This window comes from Pagrus major, chromosome 9, assembly GCF_040436345.1.
Source record: "Pagrus major chromosome 9, Pma_NU_1.0".
In the NCBI taxonomy this organism is placed as follows: Eukaryota; Metazoa; Chordata; class Actinopteri; order Spariformes; family Sparidae; genus Pagrus; species Pagrus major.
This window is the reverse complement of record NC_133223.1, coordinates 17,594,300-17,599,705: the sequence shown is the minus strand read 5'-3', so window position 1 is coordinate 17,599,705 and position 5,406 is coordinate 17,594,300.

The following is a 5,406-nucleotide window of genomic DNA, read 5'->3' as shown; positions in this document are numbered from 1 at the left end:
TATTAAATGTGAAATATTCAAGGTTGACTTTCAAATGGTGTTACAGAAGTTTGTGAAACTATCACTAAATATAATGTACAGGAGTCGTATACGTGGACACTGATTTGAAATTGTTTACGAATTGCACTGGAATCGCAAGAAGGAAGCGGGGTTTGCTCCTGTCTTTGGTTAGGTTTAAGGCAACAAAAGCACTTTGGTTAAGGTTAGGAAAAAATATTTTCCATTTGTCAAACAGTCATGAAACGACTACTTTTGTTGAGGTTAGAGTAAGATTTTAAAAAAATTGCCAAATTACTGTCTAAATTTAATCTTTTTGTGACAAATTTTACATGTTAAACTCATGCTCAGTGACACAGAAAAATGAACAATTTGTGCCCATGTACATGAATCCTAATCCATAATCTACTGTTATACTCAGTTGTGGGTTCAGTATCTTTTTGTGTTCCTGTGGAGTCAAGCACTTCATAGCACTAGGTTTAGCTGGCATATCAGCTGTCAGGAAAGAGATAAGATACCAGCAAAGAGGAAAAACAGCTAAATATAATCCCAAATCTTTCTTTTTCCAGGAACAAACACAACCCACGGACCAGGTTTCTTTTGAGAATCAAAGAGAGGAGAACTACTCAAGCTGAGGATTCCCTCTAAGCAGCAGAGATGACTTTCTCCAACACGGTGAGAGGCTGTTCGGTTAGCCCGGGGAGAGGGATCATGAGTACAATATTGACTTCAAATTACAGCAATAGCTACTGCTCATGCTGTCTCAGGACCATGCTGCGGATCAAACACAAAGATCAGGCCTGGATTAGGAGAAAGCCACTGACAAGCGCCGAGACACCTCTCTGCTGCGGCAGCACGCGTACTCGCACAGCACCTCCCAAATCTTACACTAAGCTCTCCCCCGCCTCTTAACATGTAACACACAGACCTACAGTCAGCTCATTTGGATTTCAAAGCCAAAATTGATTGCAAACAAAATTATCTAAACACAAAGGTTAAAGGCGGCTGGGTGTGTGTGTGCAGCTTTTGTCAGAACAGATCTATTCTGAGGACAGCAGCGTTTCCTCCCTGATCTTGAAGACTCTCACGTTTTTGCTTACAGGATACAGCCGTGCTCTTGCAACGCCTTGTAACTGGGCTTTTATTTTCCTTTTCCTGGCAGTTAAACACAAATAACAGCATGGATGATGGGCTGGGATTCATTGTCTGTGCTCAGGGAGGAGTGCAGGATATGACTGGTGTGATAAATGATCGTGCCTGGTGCCTGGCGTGACAAAGGAACTGCGGTACAATCTGCATGTGCTCCATCCTTTTGCCATCATTAGGTGTAATTGGGACTCATGGCGAGGCGTGTTCTTTTTCTGCTGTGGAAGTATCGGCGAATGAAGCCGCAACTCCTAATAGGACAAGCTAGAGAAGGGAGACACGTCCAGGCCACTGCTACAGCACTGAGAGCATGTCCCAGTATCACAGCGCTGGCCTAAATGGAAGCTCAACAGATATGTGCTTGTGTCAAATCGCCTTAACTCTAATGTCAGATCGACTCTATTGTCATGTCAAACTATGGTTTTTGATGTTGACCTTCAAGGGTGCACACACAGGGGATGTTATTGGCACCTGTCTCAGGAAGGTGGAGCATGTTCTTTCACTCTTATGCAAAAAAAAACACAACACCCAGTCAGGCACTGATTACACTGCTGCTCATTAGCTATAATGGGGATGCATGTGGAATTTACAGCATTGTGTAACGAGGTTAAAAACAGGCTCATGAATCCCAGCATTTTCAGCACGGCACTATTATTCATCATTAAGACAAGAATATCCAAACAACGCAGCTGAGCATATACAGTAAGTCGGGACTAAACTGGCAGAGTAATAATAAATGTGGAGAGGTAAATGAGCACGCAAGTTGGCCCTGTTTGTCAACCAAACACTCCAAAACCCCCACATGCACTCTTCAAGTTCTAGCAGGTACACAAAGTCTTTGTTTCATGACCTCAGTCTGTGTATCCTTTCCCCTCCTCTCGAATCAAAGCCCCCACACCATCTTTAGCATTTAGAATTAATTGCACAGTTATCCTCAAATTAATTCCTAACTGTTTTACAACACACAGAGAGAAAAGGGCAAACCAATTATTATTCTGTTTTCACCTTACAGAGGGGGATATTATGCAAATGATCTTCTCTACATGAGAAGGAAAAGGGGCTTTATTTTCCTCGGCAGATGCTGCCTAGACAGTCTAGCGTTCTGCGGGGGGACAGGAAGTGGGGATGCTGTGAAGACCTGATCGCTCCACCTGGCTTCCTACTGACTCCATATCCAAGCAATAATAGAAAACACACTGATTAATTATTTATTTCAAAGAATCATTTTTTTTCTCTATATTTCATGCTGGACAAGTAAGGTTAAAAGGAATGTTCCAAGTGCTGTCTGGAAGTATTTTACAACTTCTGCTCTTACGAGCTAGAGGTGTTTCTTGATGGAAGACAAAGTCCCTTGGCTGAGCAGCCCTGCAAAATGTTTTATTTGCTACTTTCCCAGGAAGAGAATACACACCAAGAGCGAGCCAGACATCAAGATGTGGCTGACAGGATGGCATTGCTGGGTTTCAGAGAGGACAGGGGGCATCTCACCTCCCTCAGCTGCTGCGCAATTCTGACCACAGCGAGTGTTTATTAATCTGAGACCTTGAGACCTCAAAGAAGTTGCTAAATGAAAACTAAAACACGAACATGCTGCATTTTCATACTTCTTAACAGTCAAGAGCCATAATGCTTTGCGAGGAGCTGATTTAAAACCAGCTTCTTCTTCTTCTTCTTCCAAGGTGGAACAAACAAAAGCTTTAATGAGCTGTAATGATGAGTTAAGGTCAAAGCGCTTATCATCTTTACAAATCAGGAGAAGATGTGCTCATGGAAATAAGCTCCCATGAGTATCCATCATCACCTCAAAAAACTGCATGCAGTGGCTCGGCTCCAGGTGCCGGAGCAAATTGGGCTTTCGATGTGGAATGGATCAAACGCCGGCTCAATATTCATTATTCTTCCTGACTGTGATCTGCTGCAGATCTGTGAGTGGGTGAGGGTAATTGTGTACCTCATTGTGCGCGTGTTTGGGCCAAACTTAATCATGATGTCAGGCTGTTAATAAAAGGTTATTAAAGGAACAAAGATCCAGGTTTTACATATGTTAGGCAGGGGAGGTCTCGGGAACTCCTGTCTCTGAGGTAAACACGGGCCTTCATGACAAATGATGCTCACGCTGAGATCAGATAGTTAACAAGAGATCCCCTTATTAACCAGGTCTGCATAGATAATTGGCACTTGAGCCTCACATTTTGAATCTGGCCTGAGCAGTGTCATTTATCAAGAACCCGAGCATGCTGTCAGGGCTCCATAATAAGCCGCAGTAACTGATGAATCAAGATTAAGCAGATAGATTGAGAATGAAGGAGGAGAAAATGGGCACAGCCACATTGCAGGGGGCTTAGCTTGATATTCATAACATTAAAGCGGTGTTATTCCTTACAGCGAGGGATCCATCCTGCATTACAAGCTATAGTTGTAAAATAGCCCGACAGCATCATGATGAAGAGTCTCAATGTAGATTGCAACACTTTGCTCTAATCTGCATATGGTGTGTGCAAGCTGTTTGACCCGGAGAGGGAGAATTTGTGAATTGTTGGCTTGGGAGAACATTTTGTGCGCCATCTTTAGATACATTTAGTCTTCAGCGCTTTTAAAATGCATGATTATGTGTTGTGAAAAAAAGTGTGCACACGTCAACATAGTCAATTAATCTATTGGTTAAATTCCCAGATAGTTAAGCAGCAACAAATTTGATCTGAATCGAGTAATGCAAAAACATTCTTTGGTTTTTCAAGTGTGAGGACTTGCTGCTTTTTTGTAATATATGAAAGTAAACTAAACATTTGGGTTTTTTTAATTGTTATTCTACAGAAAAGGATTAGGGCTATTGCAAAAACAAATATTTTTTTCAGTTTTTCCCTTTTCAGAAAAATCTAGTCAAAAAATTGAGAATGCAGATGAATCGCTAATGAAAAATATTCAACATTGCTTTCATTTTCCAAACATAAATATGACTCATACAAGACAGTAACAGATCTTATTGTTGCCTTGGGTTCAGTAATAACTATTGTTTATAGTTGAGGCAAATTGTTGATGTAATACAATATAATTAGCATTAGCAAAACAATGCAGGAGCACATTATGCCAATTACTGCTGTACAACTATATCAATCAAAATAATTATAGCAGATACAACTTCCTCATCAGAGGAACATAATTAGGTGCATTCATTTCAAACTCATTGGTTTTCCACTGGCCGGTCAATGGTTCTGTCTTCATGAGGGTCTTTAATGTGATTCTAAATGTGTATGTGTGTGTGCATGTGTGTGTCCACCACCCCTCTTTTTATCTCACTGGTATATAAGTGTAGATAATTACAGATGATGGGCCGGTGATCAGCTGCAGGTATGGGAGCCACCTCAGGCCTCGCCCAGCCTCGCACCTCCGGCACTCCCCTGCTCTGTCAGGCATGTTTGGCAGCGTCTCCTTTCCCTAAGTCTCCAGCTGTCCAGTGGGGTGCGCCAAGTCACAGCAGGAGCGCCTGCCTCTCCATCTATGGCCCATGTCTTTCGAGGAGTGTGAGGTGTGTGTGTGTGTGTGTGTGTTTGGAAAGGGGTGCGTGTGTGGGGGTGGAGGGGGTCGTCTCTGTACTCGCATTACTCACTAGCAGACGGAGCACGCTGCCAGCGCCCAGCATGTCCGCCCACACGCCCCTGCCCTGCCGGTTAGACCTCACGGTTGGAGGAGATGATGGAGAGAATCTGGGATCCAGGAGGGGGGTGGATCCAGAGGAATCTGAGAGACAGACAGAAGCCCAGAAGCTTACCTCCATCCCACAGGCCGATCCTTGGACAGCCCGACCTGATATGGTAGTCTGAAGTCTCCTTGTTGGGGTTTATTTTGGGGGGGAGCAGGAGGGGTGTTTCTGTGAGATGACAGCTAAATGATTTGTTTTCTTTTCTATTATCCCCTTATTACTGCACTTCAAATTCTACAGACATCTTTCTTTGTAAAGTAGCTTTTATGTTGATTTTGGTGTGAACGGTGCAATTTCAATTCATTATCATTTAGATTACCACTGAAGAATTTATATTTGGCAGCACGACTGACTTTCCAAGAGTAATTAATGGAACATATTTACAAAAGTATTTGAGAGTGATTGCAAAAAGTTGCACCACTTTTGCTTGATGTCTGTTTAGTGTATAAACATGGGTAACATTAGAATTAGAACAAGTGACTTCTAGCATTTAAAGAAAAGAAAATAACTAAATCAAAAAAAAAAAATGTAGGGATTAATCATATAATAAGAAAGTAGACTGG